Source organism: Schistocerca cancellata, unplaced genomic scaffold, assembly GCF_023864275.1.
Source record: "Schistocerca cancellata isolate TAMUIC-IGC-003103 unplaced genomic scaffold, iqSchCanc2.1 HiC_scaffold_1144, whole genome shotgun sequence".
NCBI lineage: Eukaryota > Metazoa > Arthropoda > Insecta > Orthoptera > Acrididae > Schistocerca > Schistocerca cancellata.
Window position 1 is genome coordinate 4,048,469 of NW_026047143.1, and position 22,492 is coordinate 4,070,960.

Sequence of the window (22,492 nt, forward strand, 5' to 3'; positions counted from 1 at the left end):
ATTGGGCTGGCGACATAACAAAAAAAAAGAAAAGGAAGGGAGCCAACAGCACCCGGGTTTCCCAGGCGGTCACCCATCCAAGTACTAGCCGGGCCCGATGATGCTTAACTTCGGTGATCGGACGAGAACCGGTGTATTCATTATGGTATGGCCGTTGGCGCTCATCTAATGTAGGAGCACGGCAGAATTCGCGTTCGGCTTTTCTCCCAACACACAAAATGTTAGTTTTCGGCCGCATTTGACGAAAGCGCTTCCTTCCGCAACCGCCAGTTCCTCGAGGACGGCGCGGGGAGGCGCGCCCGGTGTCCCAGCAGAGCGACGGCCGAATTGGCGGGCGCACCGCCGCGTGTGTGAGACGCACTGCTGCTCGTTGCACCCCCTGTCATTCGCTGGGCGCGTGCAGCCTTCGACACTAGCGGAGGACGCATCTTGTCCCTGGTGTTCAGCGGAGGGCCTGTGCGGGGTGTGGCAGTATCGTGCTGGAGGGCGCCACTGGTAGCGATGTGGGCTTCCTCGCTTCGCCTCGCCTCACACCAGGTGTCTGCGTAGTTTGCAGTGCATTCGCACCATTCCTATCCCTGTCCCTGTCCCCGTCCCGACTTGTCCCGACTTTGCTCGACTGCCGCTCGCTGCCGCTCGGGTCGTGGTCCATATGACAGCGCAAGCACGACAAACGTCTGCGGGACGAGACGAGACGAGACGAGACGAGACAACTAAGGAATAAATTCGTGGTTACAAATCAAATTTGGAACTCTACACTCCTACACAACAATAGGCGGTGACGTATTTCAGAAATCACCTGCCGATTCGTACTGTTTTGTCGTTTTCAAAGTCTTCTTGGCAAACTTGGTTAGCACATTCTCCCTCAAACTGAGTTAATTACTGCATTTTCGTACCATTACAGTAGTTTAAAAGGCTTAAGGAAGCATCTTTGTCACAACAGAAAGGTAGTTTGAAAATTGGGCTGGCGACATAACAAAAAAGAAGAAAAGGAAGGGAGCCAACAGCACCCGGGTTTCCCAGGCGGTCACCCATCCAAGTACTAGCCGGGCCCGATGATGCTTAACTTCGGTGATCGGACGAGAACCGGTGTATTCATTATGGTATGGCCGTTGGCGCTCATCTAATGTAGGAGCACGGCAGAATTCGCGTTCGGCTTTTCTCCCAACACACAAAATGTTAGTTTTCGGCCGCATTTGACGAAAGCGCTTCCTTCCGCAACCGCCAGTTCCTCGAGGACGGCGCGGGGAGGCGCGCCCGGTGTCCCAGCAGAGCGACGGCCGAATTGGCGGGCGCACCGCCGCGTGTGTGAGACGCACTGCTGCTCGTTGCACCCCCTGTCATTCGCTGCGCGCGTGCAGCCTTCGACACTAGCGGAGGACGCATCTTGTCCCTGGTGTTCAGCGGAGGGCCTGTGCGGGGTGCGGCAGTGTCGTGCTGAAGGGCCCACTGGTAGCGATGTGGGCTTCCTCGCCTCGCCTCGCCTCACACCAGGTGTCTGCGTAGTTTGCAGTGCATTCGCACCATTCCTATCCCTGTCCCTGTCCCCGTCCCGACTTGTCCCGACTTTGCTCGACTGCCGCTCGCTGCCGCTCGGGTCGTGGTCCATATGACAGCGCAAGCACGACAAACGTCTGCGGGACGAGACGAGACGAGACGAGACGAGACGACTAAGGAATAAATTCGTGGTTACAAATCAAATTTGGAACTCTACACTCCTACACAACAATAGGCGGTGACGTATTTCAGAAATCACCTGCCGATTCGTACTGTTTTGTCGTTTTCAAAGTCTTCTTGGCAAACTTGGTTAGCACATTCTCCCTCAAACTGAGTTAATTACTGCATTTTCGTACCATTACAGTAGTTTAAAAGGCTTAAGGAAGCATCTTTGTCACAACAGAAAGGTAGTTTGAAAATTGGGCTGGCGACATAACAAAAAAGAAGAAAAGGAAGGGAGCCAACAGCACCCGGGTTTCCCAGGCGGTCACCCATCCAAGTACTAGCCGGGCCCGATGATGCTTAACTTCGGTGATCGGACGAGAACCGGTGTATTCATTATGGTATGGCCGTTGGCGCTCATCTAATGTAGGAGCACGGCAGAATTCGCGTTCGGCTTTTCTCCCAACACACAAAATGTTAGTTTTCGGCCGCATTTGACGAAAGCGCTTCCTTCCGCAACCGCCAGTTCCTCGAGGACGGCGCGGGGAGGCGCGCCCGGTGTCCCAGCAGAGCGACGGCCGAATTGGCGGGCGCACCGCCGCGTGTGTGAGACGCACTGCTGCTCGTTGCACCCCCTGTCATTCGCTGCGCGCGTGCAGCCTTCGACACTAGCGGAGGACGCATCTTGTCCCTGGTGTTCAGCGGAGGGCCTGTGCGGGGTGCGGCAGTGTCGTGCTGAAGGGCCCACTGGTAGCGATGTGGGCTTCCTCGCCTCGCCTCGCCTCACACCAGGTGTCTGCGTAGTTTGCAGTGCATTCGCACCATTCCTATCCCTGTCCCTGTCCCCGTCCCGACTTGTCCCGACTTTGCTCGACTGCCGCTCGCTGCCGCTCGGGTCGTGGTCCATATGACAGCGCAAGCACGACAAACGTCTGCGGGACGAGACGAGACGAGACGAGACGAGACGACTAAGGAATAAATTCGTGGTTACAAATCAAATTTGGAACTCTACACTCCTACACAACAATAGGCGGTGACGTATTTCAGAAATCACCTGCCGATTCGTACTGTTTTGTCGTTTTCAAAGTCTTCTTGGCAAACTTGGTTAGCACATTCTCCCTCAAACTGAGTTAATTACTGCATTTTCGTACCATTACAGTAGTTTAAAAGGCTTAAGGAAGCATCTTTCTCACAACAGAAAGGTAGTTTGAAAATTGGGCTGGTGACATAACAAAAAAAAAACAGGAAGGGAGCCAACAGCACCCGGGTTTCCCAGGCGGTCACCCATCCAAGTACTAGCCGGGCCCGTTGATGCTTAACTTCGGTGATCGGACGAGAACCGGTGTATTCATCATGGTATGGCCGTTGGCGCTCATCTAATGTAGGAGCACGGCAGAATTCGCGTTCGGCTTTTCTCCCAACACACAAAATGTTAGTTTTCGGCCGCATTTGACGAAAGCGCTTCCTTCCGCAACCGCCAGTTCCTCGAGGACGGCGCGGGGAGGCGCGCCCGGCGTCCCAGCAGAGCGACGGCCGAATTGGCGGGCGCACCGCCGCGTGTGTGAGACGCACTGCTGCTCGTTGCACCCCCTGTCATTTGCTGGGCGCGTGCAGCCTTCGACACTAGCGGAGGACGCATCTTGTCCCTGGTGTTCAGCGGAGGGCCTGTGCGGGGTGTGGCATTATCGTGCTGGAGGGCGCCACTGGTAGCGATGTGGGCTTCCTCGCTTCGCCTCGCCTCACACCAGGTGTCTGCGTAGTTTGCAGTGCATTCGCACCATTCCTATCCCTGTCCCTGTCCCCGTCCCGACTTGTCCCGACTCTGCTCGACTGCCGCTCGCTGCCGCTCGGGTCGTGGTCCATATGACAGCGCAAGCACGACAAACGTCTGCGGGACGAGACGAGACGAGACGAGACGAGACGACTAAGGAATAAATTCGTGGTTACAAATCAAATTTGGAACTCTACACTCCTACACAACAATAGGCGGTGACGTATTTCAGAAATCACCTGCCGATTCGTACTGTTTTGTCGTTTTCAAAGTCTTCTTGGCAAACTTGGTTAGCACATTCTCCCTCAAACTGAGTTAACTACTGCATTTTCGTACCAGTACAGTAGTTTAAAAGGCTTAAGGAAGCATCTTTGTCACAACAGAAAGGTAGTTTGAACATTGGGCTGGCGACATAACAAAAAAAAAGAAAAGGAAGGGAGCCAACAGCACCCGGGTTTCCCAGGCGGTCACCCATCCAAGTACTAGCCGGGCCCGATGATGCTTAACTTCGGTGATCGGACGAGAACCGGTGTATTCATTATGGTATGGCCGTTGGCGCTCATCTAATGTAGGAGCACGGCAGAATTCGCGTTCGGCTTTTCTCCCAACACACAAAATGTTAGTTTTCGGCCGCATTTGACGAAAGCGCTTCCTTCCGCAACCGCCAGTTCCTCGAGGACGGCGCGGGGAGGCGCGCCCGGTGTCCCAGCAGAGCGACGGCCGAATTGGCGGGCGCACCGCCGCGTGTGTGAGACGCACTGCTGCTCGTTGCACCCCCTGTCATTCGCTGGGCGCGTGCAGCCTTCGACACTAGCGGAGGACGCATCTTGTCCCTGGTGTTCAGCGGAGGGCCTGTGCGGGGTGTGGCAGTATCGTGCTGGAGGGCGCCACTGGTAGCGATGTGGGCTTCCTCGCTTCGCCTCGCCTCACACCAGGTGTCTGCGTAGTTTGCAGTGCATTCGCACCATTCCTATCCCTGTCCCTGTCCCCGTCCCGACTTGTCCCGACTTTGCTCGACTGCCGCTCGCTGCCGCTCGGGTCGTGGTCCATATGACAGCGCAAGCACGACAAACGTCTGCGGGACGAGACGAGACGAGACGAGACGAGACGACTAAGGAATAAATTCGTGGTTACAAATCAAATTTGGAACTCTACACTCCTACACAACAATAGGCGGTGACGTATTTCAGAAATCACCTGCCGATTCGTACTGTTTTGTCGTTTTCAAAGTCTTCTTGGCAAACTTGGTTAGCACATTCTCCCTCAAACTGAGTTAATTACTGCATTTTCGTACCATTACAGTAGTTTAAAAGGCTTAAGGAAGCATCTTTGTCACAACAGAAAGGTAGTTTGAAAATTGGGCTGGCGACATAACAAAAAAGAAGAAAAGGAAGGGAGCCAACAGCACCCGGGTTTCCCAGGCGGTCACCCATCCAAGTACTAGCCGGGCCCGATGATGCTTAACTTCGGTGATCGGACGAGAACCGGTGTATTCATTATGGTATGGCCGTTGGCGCTCATCTAATGTAGGAGCACGGCAGAATTCGCGTTCGGCTTTTCTCCCAACACACAAAATGTTAGTTTTCGGCCGCATTTGACGAAAGCGCTTCCTTCCGCAACCGCCAGTTCCTCGAGGACGGCGCGGGGAGGCGCGCCCGGTGTCCCAGCAGAGCGACGGCCGAATTGGCGGGCGCACCGCCGCGTGTGTGAGACGCACTGCTGCTCGTTGCACCCCCTGTCATTCGCTGCGCGCGTGCAGCCTTCGACACTAGCGGAGGACGCATCTTGTCCCTGGTGTTCAGCGGAGGGCCTGTGCGGGGTGCGGCAGTGTCGTGCTGAAGGGCCCACTGGTAGCGATGTGGGCTTCCTCGCCTCGCCTCGCCTCACACCAGGTGTCTGCGTAGTTTGCAGTGCATTCGCACCATTCCTATCCCTGTCCCTGTCCCCGTCCCGACTTGTCCCGACTTTGCTCGACTGCCGCTCGCTGCCGCTCGGGTCGTGGTCCATATGACAGCGCAAGCACGACAAACGTCTGCGGGACGAGACGAGACGAGACGAGACGAGACGACTAAGGAATAAATTCGTGGTTACAAATCAAATTTGGAACTCTACACTCCTACACAACAATAGGCGGTGACGTATTTCAGAAATCACCTGCCGATTCGTACTGTTTTGTCGTTTTCAAAGTCTTCTTGGCAAACTTGGTTAGCACATTCTCCCTCAAACTGAGTTAATTACTGCATTTTCGTACCATTACAGTAGTTTAAAAGGCTTAAGGAAGCATCTTTGTCACAACAGAAAGGTAGTTTGAAAATTGGGCTGGCGACATAACAAAAAAGAAGAAAAGGAAGGGAGCCAACAGCACCCGGGTTTCCCAGGCGGTCACCCATCCAAGTACTAGCCGGGCCCGATGATGCTTAACTTCGGTGATCGGACGAGAACCGGTGTATTCATTATGGTATGGCCGTTGGCGCTCATCTAATGTAGGAGCACGGCAGAATTCGCGTTCGGCTTTTCTCCCAACACACAAAATGTTAGTTTTCGGCCGCATTTGACGAAAGCGCTTCCTTCCGCAACCGCCAGTTCCTCGAGGACGGCGCGGGGAGGCGCGCCCGGCGTCCCAGCAGAGCGACGGCCGAATTGGCGGGCGCACCGCCGCGTGTGTGAGACGCACTGCTGCTCGTTGCACCCCCTGTCATTTGCTGGGCGCGTGCAGCCTTCGACACTAGCGGAGGACGCATCTTGTCCCTGGTGTTCAGCGGAGGGCCTGTGCGGGGTGTGGCATTATCGTGCTGGAGGGCGCCACTGGTAGCGATGTGGGCTTCCTCGCTTCGCCTCGCCTCACACCAGGTGTCTGCGTAGTTTGCAGTGCATTCGCACCATTCCTATCCCTGTCCCTGTCCCCGTCCCGACTTGTCCCGACTCTGCTCGACTGCCGCTCGCTGCCGCTCGGGTCGTGGTCCATATGACAGCGCAAGCACGACAAACGTCTGCGGGACGAGACGAGACGAGACGAGACGAGACGACTAAGGAATAAATTCGTGGTTACAAATCAAATTTGGAACTCTACACTCCTACACAACAATAGGCGGTGACGTATTTCAGAAATCACCTGCCGATTCGTACTGTTTTGTCGTTTTCAAAGTCTTCTTGGCAAACTTGGTTAGCACATTCTCCCTCAAACTGAGTTAACTACTGCATTTTCGTACCAGTACAGTAGTTTAAAAGGCTTAAGGAAGCATCTTTGTCACAACAGAAAGGTAGTTTGAAAATTGGGCTGGCGACATAACAAAAAAAAAGAAAAGGAAGGGAGCCAACAGCACCCGGGTTTCCCAGGCGGTCACCCATCCAAGTACTAGCCGGGCCCGATGATGCTTAACTTCGGTGATCGGACGAGAACCGGTGTATTCATTATGGTATGGCCGTTGGCGCTCATCTAATGTAGGAGCACGGCAGAATTCGCGTTCGGCTTTTCTCCCAACACACAAAATGTTAGTTTTCGGCCGCATTTGACGAAAGCGCTTCCTTCCGCAACCGCCAGTTCCTCGAGGACGGCGCGGGGAGGCGCGCCCGGTGTCCCAGCAGAGCGACGGCCGAATTGGCGGGCGCACCGCCGCGTGTGTGAGACGCACTGCTGCTCGTTGCACCCCCTGTCATTCGCTGGGCGCGTGCAGCCTTCGACACTAGCGGAGGACGCATCTTGTCCCTGGTGTTCAGCGGAGGGCCTGTGCGGGGTGTGGCAGTATCGTGCTGGAGGGCGCCACTGGTAGCGATGTGGGCTTCCTCGCTTCGCCTCGCCTCACACCAGGTGTCTGCGTAGTTTGCAGTGCATTCGCACCATTCCTATCCCTGTCCCTGTCCCCGTCCCGACTTGTCCCGACTTTGCTCGACTGCCGCTCGCTGCCGCTCGGGTCGTGGTCCATATGACAGCGCAAGCACGACAAACGTCTGCGGGACGAGACGAGACGAGACGAGACGAGACGACTAAGGAATAAATTCGTGGTTACAAATCAAATTTGGAACTCTACACTCCTACACAACAATAGGCGGTGACGTATTTCAGAAATCACCTGCCGATTCGTACTGTTTTGTCGTTTTCAAAGTCTTCTTGGCAAACTTGGTTAGCACATTCTCCCTCAAACTGAGTTAATTACTGCATTTTCGTACCATTACAGTAGTTTAAAAGGCTTAAGGAAGCATCTTTGTCACAACAGAAAGGTAGTTTGAAAATTGGGCTGGCGACATAACAAAAAAGAAGAAAAGGAAGGGAGCCAACAGCACCCGGGTTTCCCAGGCGGTCACCCATCCAAGTACTAGCCGGGCCCGATGATGCTTAACTTCGGTGATCGGACGAGAACCGGTGTATTCATTATGGTATGGCCGTTGGCGCTCATCTAATGTAGGAGCACGGCAGAATTCGCGTTCGGCTTTTCTCCCAACACACAAAATGTTAGTTTTCGGCCGCATTTGACGAAAGCGCTTCCTTCCGCAACCGCCAGTTCCTCGAGGACGGCGCGGGGAGGCGCGCCCGGTGTCCCAGCAGAGCGACGGCCGAATTGGCGGGCGCACCGCCGCGTGTGTGAGACGCACTGCTGCTCGTTGCACCCCCTGTCATTCGCTGCGCGCGTGCAGCCTTCGACACTAGCGGAGGACGCATCTTGTCCCTGGTGTTCAGCGGAGGGCCTGTGCGGGGTGCGGCAGTGTCGTGCTGAAGGGCCCACTGGTAGCGATGTGGGCTTCCTCGCCTCGCCTCGCCTCACACCAGGTGTCTGCGTAGTTTGCAGTGCATTCGCACCATTCCTATCCCTGTCCCTGTCCCCGTCCCGACTTGTCCCGACTTTGCTCGACTGCCGCTCGCTGCCGCTCGGGTCGTGGTCCATATGACAGCGCAAGCACGACAAACGTCTGCGGGACGAGACGAGACGAGACGAGACGAGACGACTAAGGAATAAATTCGTGGTTACAAATCAAATTTGGAACTCTACACTCCTACACAACAATAGGCGGTGACGTATTTCAGAAATCACCTGCCGATTCGTACTGTTTTGTCGTTTTCAAAGTCTTCTTGGCAAACTTGGTTAGCACATTCTCCCTCAAACTGAGTTAATTACTGCATTTTCGTACCATTACAGTAGTTTAAAAGGCTTAAGGAAGCATCTTTGTCACAACAGAAAGGTAGTTTGAAAATTGGGCTGGCGACATAACAAAAAAGAAGAAAAGGAAGGGAGCCAACAGCACCCGGGTTTCCCAGGCGGTCACCCATCCAAGTACTAGCCGGGCCCGATGATGCTTAACTTCGGTGATCGGACGAGAACCGGTGTATTCATTATGGTATGGCCGTTGGCGCTCATCTAATGTAGGAGCACGGCAGAATTCGCGTTCGGCTTTTCTCCCAACACACAAAATGTTAGTTTTCGGCCGCATTTGACGAAAGCGCTTCCTTCCGCAACCGCCAGTTCCTCGAGGACGGCGCGGGGAGGCGCGCCCGGTGTCCCAGCAGAGCGACGGCCGAATTGGCGGGCGCACCGCCGCGTGTGTGAGACGCACTGCTGCTCGTTGCACCCCCTGTCATTCGCTGCGCGCGTGCAGCCTTCGACACTAGCGGAGGACGCATCTTGTCCCTGGTGTTCAGCGGAGGGCCTGTGCGGGGTGCGGCAGTGTCGTGCTGAAGGGCCCACTGGTAGCGATGTGGGCTTCCTCGCCTCGCCTCGCCTCACACCAGGTGTCTGCGTAGTTTGCAGTGCATTCGCACCATTCCTATCCCTGTCCCTGTCCCCGTCCCGACTTGTCCCGACTTTGCTCGACTGCCGCTCGCTGCCGCTCGGGTCGTGGTCCATATGACAGCGCAAGCACGACAAACGTCTGCGGGACGAGACGAGACGAGACGAGACGAGACGACTAAGGAATAAATTCGTGGTTACAAATCAAATTTGGAACTCTACACTCCTACACAACAATAGGCGGTGACGTATTTCAGAAATCACCTGCCGATTCGTACTGTTTTGTCGTTTTCAAAGTCTTCTTGGCAAACTTGGTTAGCACATTCTCCCTCAAACTGAGTTAATTACTGCATTTTCGTACCATTACAGTAGTTTAAAAGGCTTAAGGAAGCATCTTTGTCACAACAGAAAGGTAGTTTGAAAATTGGGCTGGCGACATAACAAAAAAGAAGAAAAGGAAGGGAGCCAACAGCACCCGGGTTTCCCAGGCGGTCACCCATCCAAGTACTAGCCGGGCCCGATGATGCTTAACTTCGGTGATCGGACGAGAACCGGTGTATTCATTATGGTATGGCCGTTGGCGCTCATCTAATGTAGGAGCACGGCAGAATTCGCGTTCGGCTTTTCTCCCAACACACAAAATGTTAGTTTTCGGCCGCATTTGACGAAAGCGCTTCCTTCCGCAACCGCCAGTTCCTCGAGGACGGCGCGGGGAGGCGCGCCCGGTGTCCCAGCAGAGCGACGGCCGAATTGGCGGGCGCACCGCCGCGTGTGTGAGACGCACTGCTGCTCGTTGCACCCCCTGTCATTCGCTGCGCGCGTGCAGCCTTCGACACTAGCGGAGGACGCATCTTGTCCCTGGTGTTCAGCGGAGGGCCTGTGCGGGGTGCGGCAGTGTCGTGCTGAAGGGCCCACTGGTAGCGATGTGGGCTTCCTCGCCTCGCCTCGCCTCACACCAGGTGTCTGCGTAGTTTGCAGTGCATTCGCACCATTCCTATCCCTGTCCCTGTCCCCGTCCCGACTTGTCCCGACTTTGCTCGACTGCCGCTCGCTGCCGCTCGGGTCGTGGTCCATATGACAGCGCAAGCACGACAAACGTCTGCGGGACGAGACGAGACGAGACGAGACGAGACGACTAAGGAATAAATTCGTGGTTACAAATCAAATTTGGAACTCTACACTCCTACACAACAATAGGCGGTGACGTATTTCAGAAATCACCTGCCGATTCGTACTGTTTTGTCGTTTTCAAAGTCTTCTTGGCAAACTTGGTTAGCACATTCTCCCTCAAACTGAGTTAATTACTGCATTTTCGTACCATTACAGTAGTTTAAAAGGCTTAAGGAAGCATCTTTCTCACAACAGAAAGGTAGTTTGAAAATTGGGCTGGTGACATAACAAAAAAAAAAAAGGAAGGGAGCCAACAGCACCCGGGTTTCCCAGGCGGTCACCCATCCAAGTACTAGCCGGGCCCGATGATGCTTAACTTCGGTGATCGGACGAGAACCGGTGTATTCATCATGGTATGGCCGTTGGCGCTCATCTAATGTAGGAGCACGGCAGAATTCGCGTTCGGCTTTTCTCCCAACACACAAAATGTTAGTTTTCGGCCGCATTTGACGAAAGCGCTTCCTTCCGCAACCGCCAGTTCCTCGAGGACGGCGCGGGGAGGCGCGCCCGGCGTCCCAGCAGAGCGACGGCCGAATTGGCGGGCGCACCGCCGCGTGTGTGAGACGCACTGCTGCTCGTTGCACCCCCTGTCATTTGCTGGGCGCGTGCAGCCTTCGACACTAGCGGAGGACGCATCTTGTCCCTGGTGTTCAGCGGAGGGCCTGTGCGGGGTGTGGCATTATCGTGCTGGAGGGCGCCACTGGTAGCGATGTGGGCTTCCTCGCTTCGCCTCGCCTCACACCAGGTGTCTGCGTAGTTTGCAGTGCATTCGCACCATTCCTATCCCAGTCCCTGTCCCCGTCCCGACTTGTCCCGACTCTGCTCGACTGCCGCTCGCTGCCGCTCGGGTCGTGGTCCATATGACAGCGCAAGCACGACAAACGTCTGCGGGACGAGACGAGACGAGACGAGACGAGACGACTAAGGAATAAATTCGTGGTTACAAATCAAATTTGGAACTCTACACTCCTACACAACAATAGGCGGTGACGTATTTCAGAAATCACCTGCCGATTCGTACTGTTTTGTCGTTTTCAAAGTCTTCTTGGCAAACTTGGTTAGCACATTCTCCCTCAAACTGAGTTAATTACTGCATTTTCGTACCATTACAGTAGTTTAAAAGGCTTAAGGAAGCATCTTTCTCACAACAGAAAGGTAGTTTGAAAATTGGGCTGGTGACATAACAAAAAAAAAACAGGAAGGGAGCCAACAGCACCCGGGTTTCCCAGGCGGTCACCCATCCAAGTACTAGCCGGGCCCGATGATTCTTAACTTCGGTGATCGGACGAGAACCGGTGTATTCATCATGGTATGGCCGTTGGCGCTCATCTAATGTAGGAGCACGGCAGAATTCGCGTTCGGCTTTTCTCCCAACACACAAAATGTTAGTTTTCGGCCGCATTTGACGAAAGCGCTTCCTTCCGCAACCGCCAGTTCCTCGAGGACGGCGCGGGGAGGCGCGCCCGGCGTCCCAGCAGAGCGACGGCCGAATTGGCGGGCGCACCGCCGCGTGTGTGAGACGCACTGCTGCTCGTTGCACCCCCTGTCATTTGCTGGGCGCGTGCAGCCTTCGACACTAGCGGAGGACGCATCTTGTCCCTGGTGTTCAGCGGAGGGCCTGTGCGGGGTGTGGCATTATCGTGCTGGAGGGCGCCACTGGTAGCGATGTGGGCTTCCTCGCTTCGCCTCGCCTCACACCAGGTGTCTGCGTAGTTTGCAGTGCATTCGCACCATTCCTATCCCTGTCCCTGTCCCCGTCCCGACTTGTCCCGACTCTGCTCGACTGCCGCTCGCTGCCGCTCGGGTCGTGGTCCATATGACAGCGCAAGCACGACAAACGTCTGCGGGACGAGACGAGACGAGACGAGACGAGACGACTAAGGAATAAATTCGTGGTTACAAATCAAATTTGGAACTCTACACTCCTACACAACAATAGGCGGTGACGTATTTCAGAAATCACCTGCCGATTCGTACTGTTTTGTCGTTTTCAAAGTCTTCTTGGCAAACTTGGTTAGCACATTCTCCCTCAAACTGAGTTAACTACTGCATTTTCGTACCAGTACAGTAGTTTAAAAGGCTTAAGGAAGCATCTTTGTCACAACAGAAAGGTAGTTTGAAAATTGGGCTGGCGACATAACAAAAAAAAAGAAAAGGAAGGGAGCCAACAGCACCCGGGTTTCCCAGGCGGTCACCCATCCAAGTACTAGCCGGGCCCGATGATGCTTAACTTCGGTGATCGGACGAGAACCGGTGTATTCATTATGGTATGGCCGTTGGCGCTCATCTAATGTAGGAGCACGGCAGAATTCGCGTTCGGCTTTTCTCCCAACACACAAAATGTTAGTTTTCGGCCGCATTTGACGAAAGCGCTTCCTTCCGCAACCGCCAGTTCCTCGAGGACGGCGCGGGGAGGCGCGCCCGGTGTCCCAGCAGAGCGACGGCCGAATTGGCGGGCGCACCGCCGCGTGTGTGAGACGCACTGCTGCTCGTTGCACCCCCTGTCATTCGCTGGGCGCGTGCAGCCTTCGACACTAGCGGAGGACGCATCTTGTCCCTGGTGTTCAGCGGAGGGCCTGTGCGGGGTGTGGCAGTATCGTGCTGGAGGGCGCCACTGGTAGCGATGTGGGCTTCCTCGCTTCGCCTCGCCTCACACCAGGTGTCTGCGTAGTTTGCAGTGCATTCGCACCATTCCTATCCCTGTCCCTGTCCCCGTCCCGACTTGTCCCGACTTTGCTCGACTGCCGCTCGCTGCCGCTCGGGTCGTGGTCCATATGACAGCGCAAGCACGACAAACGTCTGCGGGACGAGACGAGACGAGACGAGACGAGACGACTAAGGAATAAATTCGTGGTTACAAATCAAATTTGGAACTCTACACTCCTACACAACAATAGGCGGTGACGTATTTCAGAAATCACCTGCCGATTCGTACTGTTTTGTCGTTTTCAAAGTCTTCTTGGCAAACTTGGTTAGCACATTCTCCCTCAAACTGAGTTAATTACTGCATTTTCGTACCATTACAGTAGTTTAAAAGGCTTAAGGAAGCATCTTTGTCACAACAGAAAGGTAGTTTGAAAATTGGGCTGGCGACATAACAAAAAAGAAGAAAAGGAAGGGAGCCAACAGCACCCGGGTTTCCCAGGCGGTCACCCATCCAAGTACTAGCCGGGCCCGATGATGCTTAACTTCGGTGATCGGACGAGAACCGGTGTATTCATTATGGTATGGCCGTTGGCGCTCATCTAATGTAGGAGCACGGCAGAATTCGCGTTCGGCTTTTCTCCCAACACACAAAATGTTAGTTTTCGGCCGCATTTGACGAAAGCGCTTCCTTCCGCAACCGCCAGTTCCTCGAGGACGGCGCGGGGAGGCGCGCCCGGTGTCCCAGCAGAGCGACGGCCGAATTGGCGGGCGCACCGCCGCGTGTGTGAGACGCACTGCTGCTCGTTGCACCCCCTGTCATTCGCTGCGCGCGTGCAGCCTTCGACACTAGCGGAGGACGCATCTTGTCCCTGGTGTTCAGCGGAGGGCCTGTGCGGGGTGCGGCAGTGTCGTGCTGAAGGGCCCACTGGTAGCGATGTGGGCTTCCTCGCCTCGCCTCGCCTCACACCAGGTGTCTGCGTAGTTTGCAGTGCATTCGCACCATTCCTATCCCTGTCCCTGTCCCCGTCCCGACTTGTCCCGACTTTGCTCGACTGCCGCTCGCTGCCGCTCGGGTCGTGGTCCATATGACAGCGCAAGCACGACAAACGTCTGCGGGACGAGACGAGACGAGACGAGACGAGACGAGACGAGACGACTAAGGAATAAATTCGTGGTTACAAATCAAATTTGGAACTCTACACACCTACACAACAATAGGCGGTGACGTATTTCAGAAATCACCTGCCGATTCGTACTGTTTTGTCGTTTTCAAAGTCTTCTTGGCAAACTTGGTTAGCACATTCTCCCTCAAACTGAGTTAATTACTGCATTTTCGTACCATTACAGTAGTTTAAAAGGCTTAAGGAAGCATCTTTCTCACAACAGAAAGGTAGTTTGAAAATTGGGCTGGTGACATAACAAAAAAAAAACAGGAAGGGAGCCAACAGCACCCGGGTTTCCCAGGCGGTCACCCATCCAAGTACTAGCCGGGCCCGATGATGCTTAACTTCGGTGATCGGACGAGAACCGGTGTATTCATCATGGTATGGCCGTTGGCGCTCATCTAATGTAGGAGCACGGCAGAATTCGCGTTCGGCTTTTCTCCCAACACACAAAATGTTAGTTTTCGGCCGCATTTGACGAAAGCGCTTCCTTCCGCAACCGCCAGTTCCTCGAGGACGGCGCGGGGAGGCGCGCCCGGCGTCCCAGCAGAGCGACGGCCGAATTGGCGGGCGCACCGCCGCGTGTGTGAGACGCACTGCTGCTCGTTGCACCCCCTGTCATTTGCTGGGCGCGTGCAGCCTTCGACACTAGCGGAGGACGCATCTTGTCCCTGGTGTTCAGCGGAGGGCCTGTGCGGGGTGTGGCATTATCGTGCTGGAGGGCGCCACTGGTAGCGATGTGGGCTTCCTCGCTTCGCCTCGCCTCACACCAGGTGTCTGCGTAGTTTGCAGTGCATTCGCACCATTCCTATCCCTGTCCCTGTCCCCGTCCCGACTTGTCCCGACTCTGCTCGACTGCCGCTCGCTGCCGCTCGGGTCGTGGTCCATATGACAGCGCAAGCACGACAAACGTCTGCGGGACGAGACGAGACGAGACGAGACGAGACGACTAAGGAATAAATTCGTGGTTACAAATCAAATTTGGAACTCTACACTCCTACACAACAATAGGCGGTGACGTATTTCAGAACTCACCTGCCGATTCGTACTGTTTTGTCGTTTTCAAAGTCTTCTTGGCAAACTTGGTTAGCACATTCTCCCTCAAACTGAGTTAATTACTGCATTTTCGTACCATTACAGTAGTTTAAAAGGCTTAAGGAAGCATCTTTGTCACAACAGAAAGGTAGTTTGAAAATTGGGCTGGCGACATAACAAAAAAGAAGAAAAGGAAGGGAGCCAACAGCACCCGGGTTTCCCAGGCGGTCACCCATCCAAGTACTAGCCGGGCCCGATGATGCTTAACTTCGGTGATCGGACGAGAACCGGTGTATTCATTATGGTATGGCCGTTGGCGCTCATCTAATGTAGGAGCACGGCAGAATTCGCGTTCGGCTTTTCTCCCAACACACAAAATGTTAGTTTTCGGCCGCATTTGACGAAAGCGCTTCCTTCCGCAACCGCCAGTTCCTCGAGGACGGCGCGGGGAGGCGCGCCCGGTGTCCCAGCAGAGCGACGGCCGAATTGGCGGGCGCACCGCCGCGTGTGTGAGACGCACTGCTGCTCGTTGCACCCCCTGTCATTCGCTGCGCGCGTGCAGCCTTCGACACTAGCGGAGGACGCATCTTGTCCCTGGTGTTCAGCGGAGGGCCTGTGCGGGGTGCGGCAGTGTCGTGCTGAAGGGCCCACTGGTAGCGATGTGGGCTTCCTCGCCTCGCCTCGCCTCACACCAGGTGTCTGCGTAGTTTGCAGTGCATTCGCACCATTCCTATCCCTGTCCCTGTCCCCGTCCCGACTTGTCCCGACTTTGCTCGACTGCCGCTCGCTGCCGCTCGGGTCGTGGTCCATATGACAGCGCAAGCACGACAAACGTCTGCGGGACGAGACGAGACGAGACGAGACGAGACGAGACGAGACGACTAAGGAATAAATTCGTGGTTACAAATCAAATTTGGAACTCTACACTCCTACACAACAATAGGCGGTGACGTATTTCAGAAATCACCTGCCGATTCGTACTGTTTTGTCGTTTTCAAAGTCTTCTTGGCAAACTTGGTTAGCACATTCTCCCTCAAACTGAGTTAATTACTGCATTTTCGTACCATTACAGTAGTTTAAAAGGCTTAAGGAAGCATCTTTCTCACAACAGAAAGGTAGTTTGAAAATTGGGCTGGTGACATAACAAAAAAAAAGAAAAGGAAGGGAGCCAACAGCACCCGGGTTTCCCAGGCGGTCACCCATCCAAGTACTAGCCGGGCCCGATGATGCTTAACTTCGGTGATCGGACGAGAACCGGTGTATTCATCATGGTATGGCCGTTGGCGCTCATCTAATGTAGGAGCACGGCAGAATTCGCGTTCGGCTTTTCTCCCAACACACAAAATGTTAGTTTTCGGCCGCATTTGACGAAAGCGCTTCCTTCCGCAACCGCCAGTTCCTCGAGGACGGCGCGGGGAGGCGCGCCCGGCGTCCCAGCAGAGCGACGGCCGAATTGGCGGGCGCACCGCCGCGTGTGTGAGACGCACTGCTGCTCGTTGCACCCCCTGTCATTTGCTGGGCGCGTGCAGCCTTCGACACTAGCGGAGGACGCATCTTGTCCCTGGTGTTCAGCGGAGGGCCTGTGCGGGGTGTGGCATTATCGTGCTGGAGGGCGCCACTGGTAGCGATGTGGGCTTCCTCGCTTCGCCTCGCCTCACACCAGGTGTCTGCGTAGTTTGCAGTGCATTCGCACCATTCCTATCCCTGTCCCTGTCCCCGTCCCGACTTGTCCCGACTCTGCTCGACTGCCGCTCGCTGCCGCTCGGGTCGTGGTCCATATGACAGCGCAAGCACGACAAACGTCTGCGGGACGAGACGAGACGAGACGAGACGAGACGACTAAGGAATAAATTCGTGGTTACAAATCAAATTTGGAACTCTACACTCCTACACATCAATAGGCGGTGACGTATTTCAGAAATCACCTGCTGATTCGTACTGTTTTGTCGTTTTCAAAGTCTTCTTGGCAAACTTGGTTAGCACATTCTCCCTCAAACTGAGTTAATTACTGCATTTTCGTACCATTACAGTAGTTTAAAAGGCTTAAGGAAGCATCTTTGTCACAACAGAAAGGTAGTTTGAAAATTGGGCTGGCGACATAACAAAAAAAAAGAAAAGGAAGGGAGCCAACAGCACCCGGGTTTCCCAGGCGGTCACCCATCCAAGTACTAGCCGGGCCCGATGATGCTTAACTTCGGTGATCGGACGAGAACCGGTGTATTCATCATGGTATGGCCGTTGGCGCTCATCTAATGTAGGAGCACGGCAGAATTCGCGTTCGGCTTTTCTCCCAACACACAAAATGTTAGTTTTCGGCCGCATTTGACGAAAGCGCTTCCTTCCGCAACCGCCAGTTCCTCGAGGACGGCGCGGGGAGGCGCGCCCGGCGTCCCAGCAGAGCGACGGCCGAATTGGCGGGCGCACCGCCGCGTGTGTGAGACGCACTGCTGCTCGTTGCACCCCCTGTCATTTGCTGGGCGCGTGCAGCCTTCGACACTAGCGGAGGACGCATCTTGTCCCTGGTGTTCAGCGGAGGGCCTCTGCGGGGTGTGGCAGTGTCGTGCTGGAGGGCGCCACTGGTAGCGATGTGGGCTTCCTCGCCTCGCCTCGCCTCGCCTCACACCAGGTGTCTGCGTAGTTTGCAGTGCATTCGCACCATTCCTATCCCTGTCCCTGTCCCCGTCCCGACTTGTCCCGACTTTGCTCGACTGCCGCTCGCTGCCGCTCGGGTCGTGGTCCATATGACAGCGCAAGCACGACAAACGTCTGCGGGACGAGACGAGACGAGACGAGACGAGACGACTAAGGAATAAATTCGTGGTTACAAATCAAATTTGGAACTCTACACTCCTACACAACAATAGGCGGTGACGTATTTCAGAAATCACCTGCCGATTCGTACTGTTTTGTCGTTTTCAAAGTCTTCTTGGCAAACTTGGTTAGCACATTCTCCCTCAAACTGAGTTAACTACTGCATTTTCGTACCAGTACAGTAGTTTAAAAGGCTTAAGGAAGCATCTTTGTCACAACAGAAAGGTAGTTTGAAAATTGGGCTGGCGACATAACAAAAAAAAAGAAAAGGAAGGGAGCCAACAGCACCCGGGTTTCCCAGGCGGTCACCCATCCAAGTACTAGCCGGGCCCAATGATGCTTAACTTCGGTGATCGGACGAGAACCGGTGTATTCATCATGGTATGGCCGTTGGCGCTCATCTAATGTAGGAGCACGGCAGAATTCGCGTTCGGCTTTTCTCCCAACACACAAAATGTTAGTTTTCGGCCGCATTTGACGAAAGCGCTTCCTTCCGCAACCGCCAGTTCCTCGAGGACGGCGCGGGGAGGCGCGCCCGGCGTCCCAGCAGAGCGACGGCCGAATTGGCGGGCGCACCGCCGCGTGTGTGAGACGCACTGCTGCTCGTTGCACCCCCTGTCATTTGCTGGGCGCGTGCAGCCTTCGACACTAGCGGAGGACGCATCTTGTCCCTGGTGTTCAGCGGAGGGCCTGTGCGGGGTGTGGCATTATCGTGCTGGAGGGCGCCACTGGTAGCGATGTGGGCTTCCTCGCTTCGCCTCGCCTCACACCAGGTGTCTGCGTAGTTTGCAGTGCATTCGCACCATTCCTATCCCTGTCCCTGTCCCCGTCCCGACTTGTCCCGACTCTGCTCGACTGCCGCTCGCTGCCGCTCGGGTCGTGGTCCATATGACAGCGCAAGCACGACAAACGTCTGCGGGACGAGACGAGACGAGACGAGACGAGACGACTAAGGAATAAATTCGTGGTTACAAATCAAATTTGGAACTCTACACTCCTACACAACAATAGGCGGTGACGTATTTCAGAAATCACCTGCCGATTCGTACTGTTTTGTCGTTTTCAAAGTCTTCTTGGCAAACTTGGTTAGCACATTCTCCCTCAAACTGAGTTAACTACTGCATTTTCGTACCAGTACAGTAGTTTAAAAGGCTTAAGGAAGCATCTTTGTCACAACAGAAAGGTAGTTTGAAAATTGGGCTGGCGACATAACAAAAAAAAAGAAAAGGAAGGGAGCCAACAGCACCCGGGTTTCCCAGGCGGTCACCCATCCAAGTACTAGCCGGGCCCGATGATGCTTAACTTCGGTGATCGGACGAGAACCGGTGTATTCATCATGGTATGGCCGTTGGCGCTCATCTAATGTAGGAGCACGGCAGAATTCGCGTTCGGCTTTTCTCCCAACACACAAAATGTTAGTTTTCGGCCGCATTTGACGAAAGCGCTTCCTTCCGCAACCGCCAGTTCCTCGAGGACGGCGCGGGGAGGCGCGCCCGGCGTCCCAGCAGAGCGACGGCCGAATTGGCGGGCGCACCGCCGCGTGTGTGAGACGCACTGCTGCTCGTTGCACCCCCTGTCATTTGCTGGGCGCGTGCAGCCTTCGACACTAGCGGAGGACGCATCTTGTCCCTGGTGTTCAGCGGAGGGCCTGTGCGGGGTGTGGCATTATCGTGCTGGAGGGCGCCACTGGTAGCGATGTGGGCTTCCTCGCTTCGCCTCGCCTCACACCAGGTGTCTGCGTAGTTTGCAGTGCATTCGCACCATTCCTATCCCTGTCCCTGTCCCCGTCCCGACTTGTCCCGACTCTGCTCGACTGCCGCTCGCTGCCGCTCGGGTCGTGGTCCATATGACAGCGCAAGCACGACAAACGTCTGCGGGACGAGACGAGACGAGACGAGACGAGACGACTAAGGAATAAATTCGTGGTTACAAATCAAATTTGGAACTCTACACTCCTACACAACAATAGGCGGTGACGTATTTCAGAAATCACCTGCCGATTCGTACTGTTTTGTCGTTTTCAAAGTCTTCTTGGCAAACTTGGTTAGCACATTCTCCCTCAAACTGAGTTAACTACTGCATTTTCGTACCAGTACAGTAGTTTAAAAGGCTTAAGGAAGCATCTTTGTCACAACAGAAAGGTAGTTTGAAAATTGGGCTGGCGACATAACAAAAAAAAAAGAAAAGGAAGGGAGCCAACAGCACCCGGGTTTCCCAGGCGGTCACCCATCCAAGTACTAGCCGGGCCCGATGATGCTTAACTTCGGTGATCGGACGAGAACCGGTGTATTCATTATGGTATGGCCGTTGGCCGTTCTTTTTTTTTTTTTTTTTTTTTTTTTTTTTTACTGCATTTTCGTACCATTACAGTAGTTTAAAAGGCTTAAGGAAGCAACTTTGTCACAACAGAAAGGTACTTTGAAAATTGGGCTGGCGACATAACAAAAAAAAAAGGAAGGGAGCCAACAGCACCTTTTTGTTTTTTTTTTTTTTTTTTTTTTTCAGAAAGGTAGTTTGAAAATTGGGCTGGCGACATAACAAAAAAAAAAAAAAAAAAAAAACAGGAAGGGAGCCAACAGCACCTTTTTTTTTTTTTTTTTCTTTTTTTTTTTTTTTTTTTTTTTTTTTTTAAATTGGGATGTCGACATAACAAAAAAAAAACAGGAAGGGAGCCAACAGCACCTTTTTTTTTTTTTTTTTTTTTTTTTTTTTTCTCGAGCTATAAAGGTGCTGTTGACTTATCAAGAGCTCCTGATTTACGCCCTCCAAAAGTTGCCTTCATCGGCGAGGTGTGCTGGCGTGAATATATGCTGTGGGTTTCCACTACAAATATCAGAAAGGAATATGCATCCGCCAAGATAAGAAAAGAAACGCAAGGTAATCCGTCTTCCAGACTGCATGCCAAATAATAGAAACAAAAGTGGCTACTGGACGCCGTGGAAACTGGCATCGACAGTGATCTACAACAATGACAACCCGTCAAAGCAACAGTCACGCGGCATCCACCAAAAAAAGGAAATCCACCGCAAATAAAAGAAAGTCCGAAAGAAAACATGTCTCCGCTAACGGCCGACGGATGGTACATGGAGAATAAAACAAACGTCGACGCATAGCAATAGGAAAGAGTCCCACATTCAGACACACACCAACTGAGATAAAATGATCACCGCGACTCGGCCCCCTCAGTCGCCGCGAGAAAGGAACAAATAACAAGAAAGAAAGAAAGGAGGAACAGAAAGTAAAGCAAACATAAAAGAACTTTTGACGGACAAAGCGCCATTCACATAAATGTAGGTCATGTGTACGGTTTCGTTAATGTACGGTCCATTAGAAACACAACTTTACCAAGCCAGAAAATCATTACCCAAGAAAGGAAGACCGGTGGTAAGCAAGGGTTCGTCATAAACGCCAACAGGAATATTGGCAGTAGTATCAGATAGGAAAAAGAAAAATGTCATGATTGGGTATAGAGTCGTATCAGGAAAGTGACAATTTAGTGAATGCATGGGCCAAGGCGACATGCAAAAAATTGGCAAAAATCGAGGAATAAGCCTGTCGACCAAGGGTCAAATGATGTTCCGCCCACAGGTAAGACAGAAAGTCGACGGCATCAGTCAATTTCAGGGCGAAAATACAATAAACCGTGTGTCCCAAAATCCAAAGAGTAGCATTCCGTTTGGTGGCCGGATACGCTACACACTGAGGCACGATGGCGTCCAAAGCTGTCACCTGCCGCCTGTCCACTCTGTTGATTAGACGCACCATGTCACACGCAATGTCCCAAACAACACGGAATTTCCGACACTCGAATCGGTGTTCGATAGTGTCCTCCTCAGGACACGAATCACAGACACCCGAAGGAAGCAGACCGATAGAGTGCAGCTTAGCATTAGTCGGAATTGTGCGGTTGACCACTTTATACCATGTTCCGTGAACGTCAGCAGGAATAACGGCGGTGGCGAGGTTCCGCCACACCATCCGCCAGTCGTGCTGAGGTAGCCGATACTCCCATTTATTCCTGCTCGGCGATCCCCGAAGAGCGCGAATAATGTCACCGACATTGCACGCACGGACATCGCCGAGCACCAGATAGCTGTTATACACATAATACCGGCGTACGAAGTTCAACGTGGACGGAATATGACTGATCGAGACCGGAGCAATCACCGATGGCGGGCGGTACGCACGGAACAAGGCAGCCGTCGGACTGCACGGCCCCTTGTCAAGCACCACGGTAGTCCGCTTTACGAAGAGCGCCGCACACTTGTTGCGAAAGTCAACGAAACCCAGCCCCCCCTCCGCCAGACTCAAGGTACAGGTTGCCAGGGAGACCTTAAAAATGTCACCCTTCCATAGCAACCAATAGACCGCCTGTTGAAGGGCCCGTTCCAGTTGTTTCGGCACAGGTAGGACTTGTGCCAGATACCACGCTTTGGCCAAAATCTGCGTGTTAATAAGGGCCACCCGTTGACGGAGCGCCAAATTCCGAGAGGCATACAGTTTCGCAACGGCCCTAA

The 22,492-nt window shown here is 53.8% G+C and overlaps 22 non-coding genes across 22 annotated transcripts; all 22 read right to left on the bottom strand.

Annotated features, from left to right (window-relative positions):
- Positions 1 to 40: 40 nt before the first annotated feature.
- On the bottom strand, positions 41 to 159 carry LOC126159608 (5S ribosomal RNA). The gene has a single exon (XR_007534461.1). It is a non-coding gene; the product is annotated as a 5S ribosomal RNA (ribosomal RNA).
- An 839-nt stretch (positions 160 to 998) lies between these two features.
- Positions 999 to 1,117, bottom strand: LOC126159610 (5S ribosomal RNA). The gene has a single exon (XR_007534462.1). It is a non-coding gene; the product is annotated as a 5S ribosomal RNA (ribosomal RNA).
- Positions 1,118 to 1,955: 838 nt separating this feature from the next.
- On the bottom strand, positions 1,956 to 2,074 carry LOC126159611 (5S ribosomal RNA). Its single transcript, XR_007534463.1, has one exon. It is a non-coding gene; the product is annotated as a 5S ribosomal RNA (ribosomal RNA).
- An 836-nt stretch (positions 2,075 to 2,910) lies between these two features.
- LOC126159462 (5S ribosomal RNA) lies at positions 2,911 to 3,029 on the bottom strand. The gene has a single exon (XR_007534324.1). It is a non-coding gene; the product is annotated as a 5S ribosomal RNA (ribosomal RNA).
- Positions 3,030 to 3,868: 839 nt separating this feature from the next.
- LOC126159612 (5S ribosomal RNA) lies at positions 3,869 to 3,987 on the bottom strand. Its single transcript, XR_007534464.1, has one exon. It is a non-coding gene; the product is annotated as a 5S ribosomal RNA (ribosomal RNA).
- Positions 3,988 to 4,826: 839 nt separating this feature from the next.
- LOC126159614 (5S ribosomal RNA) lies at positions 4,827 to 4,945 on the bottom strand. The gene has a single exon (XR_007534466.1). It is a non-coding gene; the product is annotated as a 5S ribosomal RNA (ribosomal RNA).
- An 838-nt stretch (positions 4,946 to 5,783) lies between these two features.
- On the bottom strand, positions 5,784 to 5,902 carry LOC126159615 (5S ribosomal RNA). The gene has a single exon (XR_007534467.1). It is a non-coding gene; the product is annotated as a 5S ribosomal RNA (ribosomal RNA).
- Positions 5,903 to 6,741: 839 nt separating this feature from the next.
- LOC126159616 (5S ribosomal RNA) lies at positions 6,742 to 6,860 on the bottom strand. The gene has a single exon (XR_007534468.1). It is a non-coding gene; the product is annotated as a 5S ribosomal RNA (ribosomal RNA).
- An 839-nt stretch (positions 6,861 to 7,699) lies between these two features.
- On the bottom strand, positions 7,700 to 7,818 carry LOC126159617 (5S ribosomal RNA). The gene has a single exon (XR_007534469.1). It is a non-coding gene; the product is annotated as a 5S ribosomal RNA (ribosomal RNA).
- An 838-nt stretch (positions 7,819 to 8,656) lies between these two features.
- LOC126159618 (5S ribosomal RNA) lies at positions 8,657 to 8,775 on the bottom strand. Its single transcript, XR_007534470.1, has one exon. It is a non-coding gene; the product is annotated as a 5S ribosomal RNA (ribosomal RNA).
- An 838-nt stretch (positions 8,776 to 9,613) lies between these two features.
- On the bottom strand, positions 9,614 to 9,732 carry LOC126159619 (5S ribosomal RNA). Its single transcript, XR_007534471.1, has one exon. It is a non-coding gene; the product is annotated as a 5S ribosomal RNA (ribosomal RNA).
- An 836-nt stretch (positions 9,733 to 10,568) lies between these two features.
- Positions 10,569 to 10,687, bottom strand: LOC126159767 (5S ribosomal RNA). Its single transcript, XR_007534606.1, has one exon. It is a non-coding gene; the product is annotated as a 5S ribosomal RNA (ribosomal RNA).
- An 837-nt stretch (positions 10,688 to 11,524) lies between these two features.
- On the bottom strand, positions 11,525 to 11,643 carry LOC126159706 (5S ribosomal RNA). Its single transcript, XR_007534552.1, has one exon. It is a non-coding gene; the product is annotated as a 5S ribosomal RNA (ribosomal RNA).
- An 839-nt stretch (positions 11,644 to 12,482) lies between these two features.
- On the bottom strand, positions 12,483 to 12,601 carry LOC126159620 (5S ribosomal RNA). Its single transcript, XR_007534472.1, has one exon. It is a non-coding gene; the product is annotated as a 5S ribosomal RNA (ribosomal RNA).
- Positions 12,602 to 13,440: 839 nt separating this feature from the next.
- LOC126159621 (5S ribosomal RNA) lies at positions 13,441 to 13,559 on the bottom strand. The gene has a single exon (XR_007534473.1). It is a non-coding gene; the product is annotated as a 5S ribosomal RNA (ribosomal RNA).
- An 846-nt stretch (positions 13,560 to 14,405) lies between these two features.
- Positions 14,406 to 14,524, bottom strand: LOC126159770 (5S ribosomal RNA). The gene has a single exon (XR_007534608.1). It is a non-coding gene; the product is annotated as a 5S ribosomal RNA (ribosomal RNA).
- Positions 14,525 to 15,363: 839 nt separating this feature from the next.
- On the bottom strand, positions 15,364 to 15,482 carry LOC126159622 (5S ribosomal RNA). Its single transcript, XR_007534474.1, has one exon. It is a non-coding gene; the product is annotated as a 5S ribosomal RNA (ribosomal RNA).
- An 848-nt stretch (positions 15,483 to 16,330) lies between these two features.
- On the bottom strand, positions 16,331 to 16,449 carry LOC126159771 (5S ribosomal RNA). Its single transcript, XR_007534609.1, has one exon. It is a non-coding gene; the product is annotated as a 5S ribosomal RNA (ribosomal RNA).
- An 839-nt stretch (positions 16,450 to 17,288) lies between these two features.
- Positions 17,289 to 17,407, bottom strand: LOC126159772 (5S ribosomal RNA). The gene has a single exon (XR_007534610.1). It is a non-coding gene; the product is annotated as a 5S ribosomal RNA (ribosomal RNA).
- An 844-nt stretch (positions 17,408 to 18,251) lies between these two features.
- Positions 18,252 to 18,370, bottom strand: LOC126159441 (5S ribosomal RNA). The gene has a single exon (XR_007534304.1). It is a non-coding gene; the product is annotated as a 5S ribosomal RNA (ribosomal RNA).
- Positions 18,371 to 19,209: 839 nt separating this feature from the next.
- On the bottom strand, positions 19,210 to 19,328 carry LOC126159773 (5S ribosomal RNA). Its single transcript, XR_007534611.1, has one exon. It is a non-coding gene; the product is annotated as a 5S ribosomal RNA (ribosomal RNA).
- An 840-nt stretch (positions 19,329 to 20,168) lies between these two features.
- LOC126159623 (5S ribosomal RNA) lies at positions 20,169 to 20,287 on the bottom strand. Its single transcript, XR_007534475.1, has one exon. It is a non-coding gene; the product is annotated as a 5S ribosomal RNA (ribosomal RNA).
- Positions 20,288 to 22,492: the final 2,205 nt, after the last annotated feature.